Genomic DNA, 16786 nt, shown 5'->3' with positions numbered 1-16786 from the left:
ATTGTTGACCTTAGCTTGTCCTCTTCTCTCTCAGGTTTCCTAAACATTCAGCAGGTTTTATTGGCCCTCTAAAGTCATCAGCGCTTTGGGATTGGGTGAAAGCCTTCTGATGGAGTTGGTAATTAGTCCAATCAGTTTATTAGGTGCTCTGGTGGTGGGAACAGCTTTAGAGAAAAGTATACATAATTAGCAGAATACTCGTTTATTCAGTCAAGGTAAATGAAATTCAGAAGTTGGAATTGCTTTGATTAAAGTATCTGTATTGTAAGGGAAAAACATACAACACTGACATGAGAGGAAATGGGAGAGGTGGTCTAGAATGGTGCACATTTTGTACAACATCATAACTGCTTCATCCACATTTTAAAGGGATTCCCTAATACAAACAGTGCTGCTAACTTGTCGTGAAAGTGTATTTCCTCTATTTGCGGTCGGTGCTCAGAGAATTGACAGAGTTGTAAAGAATCTCTCCACTGTTGCAACTGAAATAAAAGGAAAGCTTTGGTCTTTGGTTTGACCCGTCCTCTTAAAACACAGGGATGAAGTAAAAGGTCCTGACTCTGCATTGAGCCTCAGCTTAGATGTCAAACTATGGCATTCAATCTGCAACACCCCATTCTCTAAGACAAGGAAGCTGCACCCCCTACTTCACTCGCACGCACACCCCTCGATAAAACCACTGCCGATCTTCTGAAACCAAGGGTTCTGGATGAGCTGACTAGAAAGAAAAAGAAAACAAGAGTGGGAAAAGCCCCCAAAATAGCCCCCACAACCCCCTAACCCATGGGGGGCTTTCTCCTCTGACCACTGTTTAGGAGCCCCCCCCCGGCCCTTTCACTCCGGCACAATGGCGGCCTGGCCGTGTTATTTGAGGCACTAAAGAGGTGGACCTCCTCGCCGTCCCCGGGACAATAGCTCCCCCGTTGAGGCCTTTCTTCCCTTCACCTTTCTAATGACAGGTTTCATCCTCTCTCCCCTGACCTGAGGGAGGGGCCTAGTCCACCATCACCGCCTTCCTCCTGCTGACTGACCCTCCAGCCCTACCACCTACCACTCCTAACACACACACATGAACACATACACACACAATCACAAACAAAATGGAGGCCGAAAGAGATGCATACTATCTGTGAGTGGACTTTTTGGGGTTGTTTTATGGTTACCATACTTGAAGATTTATCAAATATGCTAATATTTCTGTAATAATGTATGATTGCTCATGGTCTTTTATTTCCTTTTGCAAAGCTGTTAAAATACATTTTTTCCCATCCAACACACACCACCTGGTCCTCGCACACCCACAACCACACTCCCTGGTCCTCTGACTGGCCTTTACAGTAAATTCCTCAGTCATCAATTCCAAGCTGTGACCGTGGCTACCATAGGTTAATGCTTGTTCATTATGTGGACTTTCAGCATGGCAGCGGTTAAACTATGCTCACTCGGGAAATCACTCTCCATGCTCTTACATAAGCTTAAATAAGGCCACTCTCACTGATGATCGATTATGGTTTGGATTCTTCTGAAAGAAGCAAGCTCTGTCCAGTTTAGTAGTTTACCTGAGTTTTGGACTGAAATGACCTTAAGTCATTATGAACATAACACCACTGTCTTTGGTTTTGAATTAGTTGACGTCCCAAATCCTAACTTAAGAAGTGTGTGCATTACTCACGTTGTCATGTAAATCTTGGTTTGACATCAGTGCATGACTGTCTTACGCAATGGTCAGAGTTAAGCGTGTTCAACTCAAGTTTATGAATGGGATTTGGGCGAGAAAAGGAACACTGAGTCCAGGACTCCCTGTGACTCTCTAGGACTAGGATGGCTACTACTTGAATGAGTCAATGTGATGTTCATTTAACACACATTTCAAAAGGAACAGTGGTCACTGGTCAGTCTGCGTTTTTGAGGGACATACTATCTGTGTTGATTGCAATTTGTTTGGCTACGGTGTCTTACTGGAAAATAAATACCCTTCTTAATTAAGAAGTGTCCTTTTTAAGAATTAAAATAACAGTTTTAAGTACTAACAATGTGTATCTACACTGTAATTACACTTTACCTGTCTATGTTACTACAACCATAAATGTAAAAGTCTCAGCATTTAATAATGCACATCGGGACTAAATAAGGATTTACAGGAGAAGCCAATCCCCTAGTAAACAATAGGTAAGTAACCGTAGCGGTAGCTATATAGGTGGGTTCTGACATGGAGAGAGTGCAAAAAGAAACCTACCAAGTGGGGCGGCATGAGGCGACAGGGTATGACAAGGATGAGTTGTTTGACTGCAGGGCAGATAACCAGGATTCCCCGACCTAGATACGTGCACACACATACACGCACTCGGAAGCACACACACATACGTACGCACACACGAACATACACGCACACACACCACAAAACATTCACAGAAATATTAGACACACACTCAACATGAATAGACATACTATTCTAACACGAGCACACACACAGTCCTCTCCAGTCCTAATGGCTCCTCCCTGGGGGGTCACAGTGGCAAAGGGGGGGGATTTCACGGTTGACCTTCTCCTCACGCCTTCGTGAGCCCCTTCACCCCCGTGTTGATTCTCTTGACCTAGTTGGCCATCCAGGAGCAAGCCACTTATATTACCCACATCTCTCCTCTCAGCACCATCTCACATCTCTCTGTCTTCTGCTGTCGGCCTCATCACATAATTGTGATTCTGGGTGTCGATTCTTTTCAGATGAAGAGTTAATCCATTTTTAGCAACCCTTGCCATGTTGGTGATTCTGTCTTGGTTTGGTGAATTTACAAAACCTCTATCAAGTATCTCACATTATTCAGCAATTAACGGGTCACATCTTCTTTGAACGACCTGTGCTGTTGTGTTCTGTGCCAGGCTGTTGTGTTCTGTGCCAGGCCGTTGTGTTCTGTGCTAGGCTGTTGTGTTCTGTGCCAGGCTGTTGTGTTCTGTGCTAGGCTGTTGTGTTCTGTGCCAGGCCGTTGTGTTCTGTGCTAGGCTGTTGTGTTCTGTGCCAGGCTGTTGTGTTCTGTGCTAGGCTGTTGTGTTCTGTGCCAGGCAGGCCTGTTGTGTTCTGTGCCAGGCTGTTGTGTTCTGTGCCAGGCTGTTGTGTTCTGTGCTAGGCTGTTGTGTTCTGTGCTAGGCTGTTGTGTTCTGTGCCAGGCTGTTGTGTTCTGTGCTAGGCTGTTGTGTTCTGTGCTAGGCTGTTGTGTTCTGTGCCAGGCTGTTGTGTTCTGTGCTAGGCTGTTGTGTTCTGTGCCAGGCCGTTGTGTTCTGTGCTAGGCTGTTGTGTTCTGTGCCAGGCTGTTGTGTTCTGTGCTAGGCTGTTGTGTTCTGTGCCAGGCCGTTGTGTTCTGTGCTAGGCTGTTGTGTTCTGTGCCAGGCTGTTGTGTTCTGTGCTAGGCCGTTGTGTTCTGTGCTAGGCTGTTGTGTTCTGTGCCAGGCTGTTGTGTTCTGTGCCAGGCTGTTGTGTTCTGTGCTAGGCTGTTGTGTTCTGTGCTAGGCTGTTGTGTTCTGTGCTAGGCCGTTGTGTTCTGTGCTAGGCTGTTGTGTTCTGTGCCAGGCTGTTGTGTTCTGTGCTAGGCCGTTGTGTTCTGTGCTAGGCTGTTGTGTTCTGTGCCAGGCTGTTGTGTTCTGTGCTTGGCTGTTGTGTTCTGTGCTAGGCTGTTGTGTTCTGTGCTAGGCCGTTGTGTTCTGTGCTAGGCTGTTGTGTTCTGTGCTAGGCCGTTGTGTTCTGTGCCAGGCTGTTGTGTTCTGTGCCAGGCTGTTGTGTTCTGTGCTTGGCTGTTGTGTTCTGTGCTAGGCTGTTGTGTTCTGTGCTAGGCCGTTGTGTTCTGTGCCAGGCTGTTGTGTTCTGTGCTAGGCCGTTGTGTTCTGTGCTAGGCTGTTGTGTTCTGTGCTAGGCCGTTGTGTTCTGTGCTAGGCTGTTGTGTTCTGTGCCAGGCTGTTGTGTTCTGTGCTAGGCTGTTGTGTTCTGTGCTAGGCTGTTGTGTTCTGTGCTCGGCTGTTGTGTTCTGTGCTAGGCTGTTGTGTTCTGTGCCAGGCTGTTGTGTTCTGTGCTACATTGTTGTGTTCTGTGCTAGATGGGTGTGTTCTGTGCTAGGCTGTTATGTTCTTTGCTACATTGTTGTGTTCTGTGCTACATTGTTGTGTTCTGTGATAGACAGGTGTGTTCTGTGCCAGGCTGTTGTGTTCTGTGCTAGATGGGTGTGTTCTGTGCTAGTCTGTTGTGTTCTGTGATAGACAGGTGTGTTCTGTGCCAGGCTGTTGTGTTCTGTGATAGACAGGTGTGTTCTGTGCCAGGCTGTTGTGTTCTGTGATAGACAGGTGTGTTCTGTGCCAGGCTGTTGTGTTCTGTGATAGACAGGTGTGTTCTGTGCTACACTGTTGTGTTCTGTGCTAGAAGGGTGTGTTCTGTGCCAGGCTGTTGTGTTCTGTGATAGACAGGTGTGTTCTGTGCCAGGCTGTTGTGTTCTGTGATAGACAGGTGTGTTCTGTGCCAGGCTGTTGTGTTCTGTGATAGACAGGTGTGTTCTGTGCCAGGCTGTTGTGTTCTGTGATAGACAGGTGTGTTCTGTGCTAGGCTGTGTTCTGCAGTGTTGTGTATAGCTGCTGTGCTTCCCCTGTGCTCTGAGGTTTTCCCCCTCAGGGAAGGAGACTGGCACTGTCAGATTTCCCTCTCCCAGAATGTGCGCCTAAGTACTCCTGTCTCGCACTGCAATTTAACGCCAGGCCTGCTGCTGGAATACAGTGAGTGTACAAAACATTAGGAACACTAGCTCGTTCCATGACATAGACTGACCAGGGGAATCCAGGTGAAAGCTATGATCCCTTATTGATGTCACTTGTTAAATCCACTTCAATCAGTGTAGATGAAGGGGAGGAGGCAGGTTAAATAAGGATTTTTAAGCCTAGAGACAATTGAGACATGGATTGTGTATGTGTGCCATGCAGAGGGTGAATGGGCAAGACAAAAGATTTAAGCACTGATGAACGGGGTATGGAAGTAGGTGTGAGGCGCACCTATTTGAGTGTGTCCAGAACTGCAACACTGCTGGGTTTTTCAGCCTCAACAGTTTCCTGTAGGAATCAAGAATGGTCCACCACCCAAAGGACATCCAGCCAACTTGACACAACTGTGGGAAGCATTGGAGTCAACATGGGCCAGTATCCCTGTGGAACGCTTTCAACACCTTGTAGTCCATACCCTGACAAATTGAGGCTGTTCTGAGGGCAAACGGGGGTGCAACTCAACTCATCAGTTAATGTAAACCATTTTCTGCTCAGATGATCCCAAACAAAGACATGCATGTGAGGAAAGAGGGGGAGGGCTGCAAGAGAGTCTGTTGTCTGTTTAGTAAACAGTGGAAAAGATGATGGGAGCACCAACTGTAAAGTAGAGGAACAGGGGAAGAGGAGGAGAGGGAACAAGAGAAGTGGGCAAGACACAGGGTCAGCAGAGCGGAGACCTACGTGGAAAGTGTTTACTGTAAATTGGATTCAGGAAGGGACATGGGCTGCCTACCTCCCACCACTACTCACTAGGTCAAATCACAGAGTTAGACAAGGGGACAACAGTCACCTGGCAATGAACAAACACCACACCAGGACTGGACTGGTTATGTGTGTGTGTGTGATTTATTTTATTTAATATTTGATCCCTATTAGTTGTTGAAGAAAAGTGTGTGTGTGGGGGGGGGGCATACCTTTTCCATCTGTCTGAGAGAGAAAGAGAGAGAGAGAAAGAGAGAGTGAGAGAAATAACCCCTGCATTGGTCCTTGGTCCTCGGTGTGAGCCCATATGGTCACCAACCCCCCTCACTCACTGACGTCAACATATGATCTGGGGTCTCCAAGTCTGCGTTTTTCACCATTTCAGAGCTCCAAGGTCAAAGACAAAAACGGAGGGGTTCCTAAAATCAAACACGGTGACACCCCCATCTGACCCAGAACTTCACCTGAGCCCCGTTGTTTTATTTGAACCCTAATAAATCCTATTATTATTTTTCTCTCCTCCCCTTTAAAAGGCCTGGGTTTCAAAGTGCTAATAAAATAAACTGGAGGGCCCCATTTCTTCATTTGTTTGTGTGAAGGGTGTGTGGGAGAGTGAGGGCGGGGACTGAGGTTTTAGGTTCAGAGGTGGGGGGGGTAAAGGGACAGAGGTCACTGGGAACAAAAGAGCAGAGGACTCGAGAGGTCAAACACCCTGGTGTCCAAACTCCCTGAGCTGGCGTTGTTACAGGCCAGCGGCCCCGCTTGTATAATCGCCGGGTACGTTTTGTCCGAGAGTGTAGGATAGAATATATCACGGGCGCCCGACAGATGAACAATAGATCACATTTTGTCAGAGCCCCGAGTCAAGCGTTCTGGCTCTTTTCAGCTTGACCGTACATCTGAAGCGATGAAGATTAACCCTCTATTCACTGGCCTTGCGTTGGGATGACCTTTATGCCCTACACCCGGCCAAACAATCTCTATAGGACACTACTACCACAACCAACGCACACCAGGTGCCTTTCCTCAGCAATTCAGCAGGTTGGGATAGAATGGAGGGCATTCATGAGAGTTTACTGCAACGTTAGGTTTGGGTGACCCGACCGTGACCACTTGTTTTTCCAACAGGAAAAAGGGACCCCATAGCACTATGTGGAATAACTACTGTTTGCTCTTAAATACTTCCTCAACATCCTGAGAATGAAGCATTGATCTATTCAGTATCTGAGCATTTTCTGATCATTTCTTATAGACAGGGAATGAATTATGAGTTGAAGTTACATTTGTGAGTAACCATCCATATCAGTGCATTTTGGGTCCAACAAACTAAACCAGAAAGAGACCATAAGGAAGAGTGAGTTGATGCCAAATACAGGCGCCGCACCCTACAGCCATAGGCTCATGTACCTCTGTCGGCTGTCACTCAAAATACTAAAAGATTCCCAACATTTATGTTTGAATAACTTACAACCTCTGACTAAAAACATGAACATTAAGTAATTCTCAGGGGGCAAAGCAATAACATCACATGGTAATATGATAATAGCTTCAGGCTGTGCATTAAACATAAATAGGCTCTATCAGCTCTCTGGGGGGCTCAGCATTGGTATTCCTCTATAAGAAGCGGAGCATGGAGCTCACTTGAATGGCAGGGCTGGTTGAGAAAAGTTGAGAGAAGGTTGGAGGACAAAGTGCAGCCAAGCTACGTTAGGTGGTCTACAGAGGATGGACATGAGGGCCGGCTAAAAAGTTGAGAGAGAGTTGAGGAAAAGTGAAGAGTGAAATGGAGAAGGTTGAGAATAAGTTAGCAAAAGGCTGCGAAAGAAAAACAAAAAGTTCAGAGAGAATGAGCGAGGCGGCTGGAAGTGGATTCAAAGGGGTGCTTTGAAACAGTTGAGAGGGAAAGTTGAGAAAAGTTTGAAAATAGTTTGTGCGTAGAACATGGGGGCCGAGAGCGGATTGAGAGGGGGTCCCAAACTAAAAACAGTTGAAGGACGATTAGAAGAAGAGGGAAGGTTGAGAAAGGAACGAGAAGAGGTTAAAAGACGCATCATAGATCAACAAAAGATCAGAGAAGATCAGAGGTTGCTGAAACGCTGACAGGGGGCTGAGAAAGAGAGAGCTTGATAGAGGCAGGAGGGAGGACAGAGAGAGACGAGGTTGAAAGAGGGAGTCTTATCTGTGTCCCATCTGTCTTGACATGTACACTCCTCTAGTTGAAGCCCTGCAGGGGAGAGAATAAGAGGCATGCATGTCAGTTACTGAGCATGGATCCTCCAGAGGGCTTAGGGGTAAGGCCTGTGCACTCTGGCCCAAAACCAGCCTAACCAGCCCCAGACTCAACTCTGAAGTCATGGTTTTCCACTGTCGTGTGAGTCAGCGAACCATGCACACCCCAAAAGTCGTCATCACACAAAGGCAGATACTCTGCATGGCACAAGTAAAATGTTACTCAATTTCATAATTCCTTGGAGTTTGGGGATTGAGTAGATATTTTTACACAACTGAACATTTTGTCTTCTTTGATTGAAAAGGAAAAAACAATCAATATGACATGCTTCTTTTATAACTGGAGTTTGTGGAGGTCAAATATTCTTGCACCCAGAATAAAATAAGTGAAAATGTAAAGGGGCAAAGGTAGAAGAATGCTTCTCATCTAATGACATGATTGACCAATGTGCAGAGGAAAATGTGCAAAAGTGATTACGTGTGATTGATTGTTTGAGATTGTTTAACTCCTCTCCCATGAAGACTGAAATATGCTTAGCCTCATTCTTAGTCTCAAATCACAACCCTTATCAGTATGACTATTTACTGACCATTACGAAGTTTAGATCCAAGATGTTTCTCATTAAGAAACCCTCCAAGAGGTTTTGCTTGACTTGGTTGTACTGCACACCTGGGAGATCTGCCTTAATAAATACCTGATGTGTAGCACCAGTTAATTCCCCTATAAAATAACTCCCTTCCTTCTTCCTGTGAGCCCTGCTGGTGTTTATCAAACGAGGTAACGTCCTGTCATGTGACCCTGGTTTCTCCCAGAGCCCACCTGTGTGGACTTTTCTCTTAATCCCTGCAGCCCTTTTCTCTGCTTTGAATACTTAGACTACTGAGTGTAACTAATTCTCCCACACAAGGATATTGTCTTCCCCTATCTCTTTCTTTGTCCTTTTCCTTCAAGCCGCCCATTCACTGAATTCATTAGTAGGCAGTGTGCTGCGTGAGAGAGAAAAACTTTCCAATTAAAGGACTTAGTAGGCTTTTATAATAGGCTATTACTGTCATCTTAAATCCAACACTTGTTTTTTCTCACATTGTGAAACCAGATAATGATTATTTATCAGATCAGTGTGAACTTTTAAAACCTTTTCTGAAGTTTCTAACTTGTAATTAGTGTTTTGAATGTGATGTATTCCCTATTTTGACCTACTGTGAAGACATGTCAAAGTATGTTTTTAAGGCAAAATAGGATAATAAAGCTAGTACAAATCATCCCATATAATAGTCATGGGTCTTTGTAACATTTCCTACAATGATTAATAGTTTTTAATGTGTAACACCCCCAGCTTTATCATTCAAAACATGTCAATTTAACAAGTGTTGTTACTAGTGGGGTTTAATGAAATGAGTTTAACAGGCTCATTTCCCTCCACACACATGCTGCACAGACACTGCAGCTGACCAGGGGGGCTGTGGAGGGAGATAGTCCCCTGGGACGGTCAAGCAGGCCCCGGCAGGGCCTTTTCTCAGAGTAGACACCCATTTGGTGCCTCCCTCCCTCCTCTCCTCGAGCCCCCCTGACCGCCAACCTGGAGGGGTCAGCTATGCAAAAGGAGACCTGGTCCAGAGCCGGGAGCGTAAATCAGGGGCCATCGCGGGAACCCTGCCTTGCCCAGGGTCCCAGACCGGCCTGGCACCATTACTCCTGGCTCTGACGTAGAGCAGGCTACCACTGAGGTGGGTTCCCACTGATGGATCACCCAGACCAGGACACGTGGGCAACCCGGGACCCCTTGAATGATCCATCATCACCAGGGACCAGCCAGAGGGAAAGCAGCCTATCTACCAGAGTTGGCTGTCATTTGTTTTAGTTTTTAATATTGTCCATCCATTAATTTAATTTAATTTCAGTTCATGAATTGAAGATAACACATTATATGTCAACATTACTTATAGTTTTAAATGAATACATTTCAAAGTATTACCAATTGGAAAGCAATTGACCCTAACCCATGCTACCTATACACCGTCAGAATTTTCTGATTGAGTTGTGAACTAGCAGTTCAATAAACTCTACAAACTCTCATCTCATAACAACTCATGAAGGATATCAACCAATCAACTTCGTCATTTTTGTTGCAACAGCACTATGCTATGCTGGTTTAAAATGGTTGACGTGTCTTCCTCGCCACTCCCTCATAACAGCACCTGGAATTGTGACAGGTAAATCTAATTTGCAGAGACAAGTCTTTGCTTCCCGAGGCAGTAGACTTTATTGCAATTGCCTTCACCCTTCGCTTTTTGCCCCTGTGTAGTAGTTTACGTCTCCCCCTGAGGCCTGACTCTTAATAGACCGGGTCATAAAATGGTTGTGTTACTGTTTTCCTTTTTCAAACCAGTGACACAAGTTGTTCACCTTCCTTACAGGGCCTTTTGTAAGGCCTGACAGGTTGTCTATTCCAGACAGGGACGTTTGTAGAAGTCAACCTTGAGTTGACTCCACATTCAATAAGGACCATCTTTATGAGCTTTTCAGCACTTAAAAAATGTATGGGAAAAATGGCCGCTTGGATGGTTGTTTTGGCTCTGTTGAATATTGTTGATTTAGTTGCATATTTTAAAGTGATCCTGTTTGTTGATGTACTGAAATATTTCAATAAAACCTCCTAAAACATTAAAATGTTTACTAATTTATTGGAAAAACAGCACATTGGGAAAATATGTTTGCTCACTGTTTGTTTAGGCTATCACCAACAATGTTTTTCATGCCATTACTCTTACATGTTTTTGTAATAACAGATATTCTGGCAGGTCCTGGGGTTGAGGGTAGGACACGAGGACCTTCACGTTGACACATACAGCCGAGACAGAAATAGAAACACACGGCCATGATAGGGTTAGGATATGTCATTCTGAGAACCACCAACATCTTTCACCCTGTCTTCTGGCCCTAAGCCATCCACAATAATTAGAAAAGACAGGCTAATAAGTCAAATTGATAAGGAAGTAAGTGAACTGTGATACACCCTGTATGTGAGTTAAGACAATCAAGTTTGACCACCTCTATTAACCAACACTTTATATTCCACAATTTGAGTGATTATCCCCTGTTGCTATAACACTGGCATTTTGTTATGGTGAGAAATGAAATAAAAAGTATTATGGGATTGAATCATTACTGTGTTGAAGAGTTGATGAAAGGCAGTGTCATAATGACAGAATGAAGCCATGTTTCATCATTCTGTCAACGCTGTACTTCAAATCAACATAACATTTGCACATACTGCCCTCATGTGGTAACATTAGTACTACATTTAGAGTTCCATTTCAAAATCAAAACACAGCCATTTTTAAACCTATATTGCAAATGTGTATGCAAAGGTAGTATGCAAAACAAAAACATTACATGCAATATTTCATTAAATTTGTATAATGATATAAATAATGTAATAAATGAGGCCAACCACAAAACTGCCCCAAATGCACCTGAAAAAACACTCCATCACTTCATATCATATCATATAGTTCAATGTACCACATACTACTGAACTACAAGATCTTGAGACATTATAGTGATGGCCACTAAATGCAAGAGTCTAATTAATCTAAAACACAACTCTTCTTGAATTAAACTGCCAAGAGACCGAAGTGATGCTGCTCATTTAGAAACAACCTCTCAAGCAGTAATGAAATTATATAACACTAGTTTACAACAATGTTAATAGACACCATCTTCAACTGCAGGCATATGGGCGTGCAGGTTTATGTTCCAGACCTGATTAAACTACAGGCATATGGGGCGTGCAGGCTTTTGTTCCAGACCTGATTAAACTAATCAAGGTCTTGAACAGACAACACATTTTAATAGATGAGTTAGTGCTGGAACCAAAGCCTGCACAGGCTGTTACTCTTTAGAACCAGGGTTGATGACTGCTGAGTTTCGCTGGTCAGTCCCCATCCAGCCTTGAGTTCCTCCTCCACCTTGTGGTCCCCCTTGGATCCTCCCATGCAGGGTGGGCTCTTGGCTATACTGGGGTTGCTGCCCCACTGCGTGGATACAGGTCTTCAGCACCTCGGCTAGGGTCTCATTGAGAAGGTGGTGGCGCTGTAGCTGGGAGAGGCAGTCGAATCTGGGCTGACCACCAGGACTGGGAAGTGGGACTCGGATCCAGGGGGCACGGCGTGCATGTGGCTCTCGTTGTGGACTTCCAGGGGTTCTGGCTCCAGCTGCTGGGTGAGCTTGGTCCGTATGGCCCCTCCATGGGCAGGTTGGGATCAGGAGCCACGTGGGGTCTGAAGTGGGCTAAGAGCCATGGTGAAGGCGTGGGTGGTGGAGATTGGACGAGCATAGCTGAGAACAATAATGGGAATTGATGGGAAAGGATGTAAAATATATCACTAGCCACTTTAAACAATGCTACCTAATATAATGTTTACATACCCTACATTATTCATCTCATATGTATACGTATATACTGTACTCTATCACCTACTGCATCCTTATGTAATACATGTATCACTAGCCACTTTAACTATGCCACTTTGTTTACATACTCATCTCATATGTATATACTGTACTCGATACCATCTACTGTATCTTGCCTATGCTGCTCTGCACCATCACTCATTCATATCTTTATGTACATATTCTTTATCCCCTTACACTGTGTATAAGAAATTAGTTTTGGAATTATTAGTTAGATTACTTGTTGGTTATTACTGCATTGTCGGAACTGGAAGCACAAGCATTTCGCTACACTCGCATTAACATCTGCTAACCATGTGTATGTGACAAATAAAATTTGATTTGATTTGACACTGGGCAACATTCAGAGGATTGGGGCAGGCGATGACAGTCGTCAGCTTGCAATGAAGAAGTGGTTTGGTGTTCCCTCTTCAGGTTCAGAAGTTACACTCTTAGGAGAAAAGGTGCTATCTACAACATAAAAGGGTTCTTTGGCTGTCCCGTCTGTGGAAAGGGTTCTACATGGAACCCAAAATGTTTCTACCAGTCATTCGGAAACATAATGTTAACTTTCACTGCTTTGCGGATGACACACAGCTGTACATTTCGATGAAACATGGTAAAGCCCCAAAATTGCCCTCCCTGGAAGCCTGTGTTTCAGACATAAGGAAGTGGATGGCTGCAAATGTTCTACTTTTAAACTCGGACAAAACAGAGATGCTTGTTCTAGGTCCCAAGAAGCAAAGAGATCTTCTGTTGAATCTGACAATTAATCTTGATGGTTGTACAGTCGTTTCAAATAAAACTGTGAAGGACCTTGGCGTTAATCTGGGCCTTGATTTCTCTTTTGACAAACATATCAAGACTGTTTCAAGGACAGCTTTTTTCCATCTACGTAACATTGCAAAAATCAGAAACATTCTGTCCAAAAATGATGCAGAAAAAAGTATCCATGCTTTTGCCACTTCTAGGTTAGATTATAGCAATGCTCTACTTTCCGGCTACCCGGATAAAGCACTAAAATAACTTAAATTAGTGCTAAACACGGCTGCTAGAATCTTAACTAGAACCAAAATATTTGATCATATTACTCCAATGCTAGCCTCTCTACACTGGCTTCCTGTTAAGGCAAGGGCTGATTTCAAGGTTTTACTGCTAACCTACAAAGCATTACACAGGCTTTACCTATCTTCACGATTTGGTCCTGCTACATGGGCTTGCTCCTACCTATCTTTCCGATTTGGTCCTGCTGTACATACCTACACGTACGCTATGGTCACTAGAGGTTGACCGATTATGATTTTTCAGCGCCAATACCGGTACCGATTATTGGAGGACCAAAAAAAGCCAATACCGATTAATCTGACAATTTTTTACATTTATTTGTAATAATGACAATTACAACAATACTGAATGAACACTTTTCTTTTACCTTAATACAATACATCAATAAAATCAATTTAGCCTCAAATAAATAATGAAAGATGTTCAGTTTGGTTTAAATAATGCAAAAACAAAGTGTTGGAGAAGAAAGTAAAAGTGGAATATGTGCCAGGTAAAAAAGCTAATGTTTAAGTTCCTTGCTCAGAACATGAGAACATGAAAGCTGGTGGTTCCTTTTAACATGAGTCTTCAATATTCCCAGGTAAGAGGTTTTAGGTTGTAGTTATTATAGGAATTATAGGACTATTTCTCTCTATACCATTTGTATTTCATATATCTTTGACTACTGGATATTTTTATAGGTAATTTTTTATTGCCAGTGTAACAGTATAGCTGTCTTCTCTCTCCTCGCCCCTACCTGGGCTCAAACCAGGAACACATCGACAACAGCCACCCTCGAAGCATCGTTACCCATCGCTCTACAAAAGCCGCGGCCCATGCTGAGCAGGGAGAACAACTACTCCAAGTCACAGAGCGAGTAACGTTTGAAATGCTATTAGCGCGCACCCCGCTAACTAGCTAGTCATTTCACATCGGTTACACCAGCCTAATCTCGGGAGTTGATAGGCTTGAAGTCATAAACAGCTCAATGCTTGAAGCATTGCGAAGAGCTGCTGGCAAATGCACGAAAGTGCTGTTTGAATGAATGCTTACGAGCCCGCTGCTGCCTACCATCGCTCAGTTAGACTGCTCTATCAAATATCAAATCATAGACTTAATTATAACATAATAACACAGAGAAATACGAGCCTTTGGTCATTGATATGGTCAACTATCATAACAAAAACAAAATGTTTATTCTTTCAGTGAAATACGGAACCGTTCCGTATTTTATCTAACGGGTGGCATCCCTAAGTCTAAATACTGCTGTTACATTGTACAACCTTCAATGTTAATGTCAATGTACAATTCTGGCAAATTAATTACGGCCTTTGTTAAAAATAAATGGATTCACACAGTTCGCAACGAGCCAGGCGGCCCAAACTGCTGCATATACCCCGACTGCTTGCACGGAATGCAAGAGAAGTGACACAATTTCCCTAATTATAAGAAATTCATGTTAGCAGACAATATTAACTAAATATGCAGGTTTGTTTATTAATTTTAAAGAAAGGCATTGATGTTTATGGTTAGGTTTGGTGCAACGACTAAATCATCACCCGTTTGGTGAAGTAGGCTGTGATTCGATGAGAAATTAACAGTCACCGCATCGATTATATGCAACGCAGGACACGCTAGATAAACTAGTAATATCAACCATGTGTAGTTAACTAGTGATTATGTTAAGATTGATTGTTTTTTATAAGATGAGATTAATGCTAGCTAGCAACTTACCTTGGCTTCTTGCTGCCCTCGCGTAACAGGTAGTCAGCCTGCCATGCAGGCTCCTCGTGGAGTGCAATGTAAGGCAGGTGGTTAGAGCGTAGGACTATTAACCAGAAGGTTGCAAAAACTAATCCCCAAGCTGACAAGTTCAAATCTGTCATTCCGCCCCTGAACAAGGCAGTTAACCCACCATTCTAGGCCTTCATTGAAAATAAGAATGTGTTCTTAACTGACTTGCCTAGATAAGTAAAGGTGTAAAAAATGTTTTTTTTTTTTTTTTACAAGCAGCTGGAGGCAGGGCAAACAGCTGGAGGCAGGGCTTTCTCCTATAGAGCTCCATTTTTATGGAATGGTCTGCCTACCCAAGTGAAAGACGCAGACTCTGTCTCAACCTTTAAGTCTTTATTGAAGACTCATCTCTTCAGTAGGTCCTATGATTGAGTGTAGTCTGGCCCAGGAGTGTGAAGGTGAACGTTAAGGCACTGGAACAACTAACTGGCCTTGCTGTCTCTGCCTGGCCGTTTCTCCTCTCTCCACTGGGATTCTCTTCCTCTAACCCTATTACAGGGGCTGAGTCACTGGCTTACTGGTGCTCTTCCCTGGGAAGGGTGCGTGATTTGAGTGGACTGAGTCACTGACGTGATCTCCTGTCTTGTCCAGTGTCCTGTGAATTTAAGTATGCTCTCTCTAATTCTCTCTCTCTTTCTTTCTTTATTCCTTTCTTTCTCTATCTCAGAGGACCTGAGCCCTAGAACCATGCCTCAGGACTACCTGGCCTGATGACTCCTTGCTGTCCCCAGTCCACCTGGCCGTGCTGCTGCTCCAGCTTCAACTCTTCTGCCTGCGGCTATGGAACCCTGACCTGTTCACCGGACGTGCTACCTGTCCCATACCTGCTGTTTTCAACTCACTAGAGACAGCAGGAGCGGTAGAGATACTCTGAATGATCGGCTATGAAAAGCCAACTGACATTTACTCCTGAGGTGCTGACCTGTTGCACCCTCGACAACCACTATGATTGTTACTACTTGACCCTGTTGGTCATCTATGAACATTTGAACATCTTGGCCATGTTCTGTTATAATCTCCACCCGGCACAGCCAGAAGAGGACTGGCCATCTCTCATAGCCTGGTTCCTCTCTAGGTTTCTTCCTAGGTTCTGGCCTTTCTAGGGAGTTTTTCCTAGCCACCATGCTTCTACACCTGCATTGCTTGCTGTTTGAGGTTTGGGCTGAGTTTCTGTACAGCACTTTGTGACATCAGCTGATGTAAGAAGGGCTTTATAAATACATTGGATTGATTGATTCTCCTATGGGGACAGTCGAATAACCCTTTTGGAACAAATAACCCTTTTGGAACCGTTTTTGTGTGTATCTTGCATCCAGTAGCTTGCTATCTGCTGTTAAGCCAGCTATTTTACAGCAGACTCTGCTTTACATAGCTACAGTATTTGTTATCTATAGCTTCAACATCTGTTCTTTAATACATGAAAATGCAATGCTGCCAATTGACGTGGGCTAATTTCTTTCACAACATACTATGACTAGCTACGTTAGCCTTCTAACGTTATCTAACTGGTTAGCTAGCTACTTGCAGTACTCACTGCCACATTGACTGCATTTCGTAGCCTCAAATAGTACCGTAGCTAGTTAGGGTTGTTATTAATAAATTATCAAAGCTGTAATAACCCAAAGCGAGTTGTCATAAATGTATTTGCAACCTACCTTTTCACAGCGTCCTCAGTTATCCAACGTACACAGGAAGTGCCGCCTGGTTTGGACTGTCTGTGACTTTGTAGTCTTTGTAGACGAACTGGGACTCATATTTGCAGCAGTA

At 44.0% G+C, this 16786-nt stretch overlaps 1 pseudogene; it reads right to left on the bottom strand.

The window, feature by feature from the left end:
* Positions 1 to 10396: 10396 nt before the first annotated feature.
* Positions 10397 to 14029, bottom strand: LOC135519680 (bolA-like protein 1; annotated as a pseudogene).
* Positions 14030 to 16786: the final 2757 nt, after the last annotated feature.

This window comes from Oncorhynchus masou, chromosome 29, assembly GCF_036934945.1.
Source record: "Oncorhynchus masou masou isolate Uvic2021 chromosome 29, UVic_Omas_1.1, whole genome shotgun sequence".
NCBI lineage: Eukaryota > Metazoa > Chordata > Actinopteri > Salmoniformes > Salmonidae > Oncorhynchus > Oncorhynchus masou.
This window is presented reverse-complemented; position numbering and strand designations above follow the sequence as displayed.